The sequence below is a fragment of the Argentina silus genome (assembly GCF_951799395.1).
Source record: "Argentina silus genome assembly, chromosome: 8".
Taxonomy (NCBI): Eukaryota; Metazoa; Chordata; class Actinopteri; order Argentiniformes; family Argentinidae; genus Argentina; species Argentina silus.
In genome coordinates this window covers 22,801,014-22,803,513 of record NC_139662.1, presented here as the reverse complement: position 1 = coordinate 22,803,513, position 2,500 = coordinate 22,801,014, and positions in this window count along the sequence as shown.

Here is a 2,500-nt window from a genome sequence, read left to right as displayed (position 1 = left end):
TCCCAGGCCTCTCTCTCTGCGAGGGGTGAAGCCCGGCTTTCCTGTTGGCTCATGTCTGTTGGGGTTTGGCCTTCGACTGTACGCCTGATTCCTCACATGTCTACGATGTTTGCAGCTTAACCACCGGACCCTTGTGTTGTTGTTTTTTGGGGGATAACATCCACAGATGCTGGAGACATCAGACTTCTCAGCATATGTGAATTATTTTCAGATGAAAAACACAATTAAAATGTGATCCTATTGTTCTGTGCGCTCTCTGGAGAGGAGAGGTTTGCTTTCTTAAAGAATCTGAATGCGGCCGTGTGTGAAATGAGATCCAGGTGGTCCAGATCCACGAGGCCCTCCGGCCGTCCTCACTCAAGATGGCCGCCGCCACGCCCCGTTTTCACTTCACAGGCTAATTGATGCTGTCTAAGTGCTAGCTGACAGAAGAGAGGAGAGAGAGAGAGAGAGAGAGAGAGAGAGAGAGAGAGAGAGAGAGAGAGAGAGAGAGAGAGAGAGAGAGGGAGGGAGAGAGAGAGAGAGAGGGAAGAGAGAGAGAGAGAGAGAGAAGAGAGAGAGAGAGAGGGAGAGAGAGAGAGAGAGATAGAGAGGGAGAGAGAGAGAGAGAGAGGGAGGGAGAGAGAGAGGGAGAGAGAGAGAGGGAGAGAGAGAGAGAGAGAGATGAACATTGTGAAATAGAAAGAGAGAAGGGGAACATTGCTTGCAACAGAGATAGATGGGTGGATGGTGGGGGGAGGGAGGGGGGGGACCAGAGGTTCAGAGACTAGATCTATAGAGTAATCATGATTATTGCATTGTGGTACGGTACAAACTCAGAGGTGAAGCAATGGTTATACAATGGTTTTAAGTATTTTTGTGATACAGTTTTCCCCATCATGTAAGGTCATAGAACGGTTAGCAAAACTGCGAGTCTGATTAAATCAAAATACCACATTTTTTCCATTCTGCATAGAAAATCCCAACAACTGTCATTCAACATGAGCATGCTTATCAACAGGGAGTTGAGTGTTATTTTTGAAACATACATGTTATTTCACTTGACCAAACCTTCTCGTACTCTGTTTTGCAGGAACTGCAATGATGTGTGTATGTGTGTGTGTATGTGTGTGTGTGTGTGTGTGTGTGTGTGTGTGTGTGTGTGTGTGTGTGCGCACACCCGTGTATGTGTGTGTTTGAGTGAGTGTGTGTGTGTGTGTGTGTGTGTGTGTGTTTGTGTCTAACCTGTCTCACACGCCTTACAGATGAAAGTTGGCACACACATTTAAAACAAGACATAATTCAACAGCTCATTGCTTTCCTCTGCTTCCCTCCAATATAATCAATCTCCCAGTTTTGCAGTGCCATAAACCAGAGTATATTTCAGCCCACAACATGATGAAAATCTGACAAATGATAGCTCGGTGCGCAGAGTAATAAAAAAATGAGTATTTATTGCAGTGTTAATTAGGTAGAGTATTACAATGCCTCCAATTCAAACAATTACACCCACTTAATCATGTTATAATATAAAATATTTCAAGCGTTAAGTTAATTGTTTAACGAGAAGCATATGCAATGGAAAACTTAATCAAAACAAAAAAGTCTTGTTTTGGAGACTTTCTCTCGTGAACAGACTGTGTGTCTCTGTTTATGATTGTGTGTGTGTGTGTGTGTGTGTGTGTGTGTGTGTGTGCATGGTGTATTATGGTGTGTGAGCGTGTGCGTGCGTGCGCGTGTGTGTATGTGTGTGTGTGTGTGTGTGTGTGTGTATGGTGTGTGTGTGTGTGTGTGTGTGTGTGTGTGTGTGTATGGTGTGTGTGTGTGTGTGTGTGTGTGTGTGTGTGTGTGTGTATGGTGTGTGTGTGTGTGTGTGTGTGTGTGTGTATGGTGTTGTGTGTGTGTGTGTGTGTGTGTGTGTGTATGGTGTGTGTGTGTGTCCCAACTGGGTTGTTATTATGGTAGTCCAGGCGAGTCAGTCCATCAGTGGAGCTCCCTGACCTGCTCAGTGTGGTGTGGAACTCCTGTGCTGAGGGCCACCCCTCTCATGCCATTTGGCTCTCAGGATCACTTCAAAGCTGACGGAGGGCTGGCCTGCAGCCCAGGCCCATGACAGACTGGCTGGGAGCCCGGAACTCGAGCCCCTGGCTTTGGGCCTACAGGCCTGGGGCTGGGGGTTGACAGGGGCCCGGCTATGAGGGCCTGATGAATGGGTTCTGGCACGGAGCTGGTGATTTCTGCCTGGCTCTCTGTGTGTGTGTGTGTGTGTGTGTGTGTGTGTGTGTGTGTGTGTGTGTGTGTGTTAGCAATGGCTGTCAGAACCCCCTTAACCCCGGCATGAGACACAGAGGGAACCCAGGGAAGGTTATGGTTGGCCACTGTGACCAGCAGCACTGGGACCAGTATGAGAGGTCCAGCCTCACACCTCCTCACACCCAAATATCCGCTTCCCTGGGGTCACACACACACACACACACACACACACACACACACACACACACACACACACACACACACACAC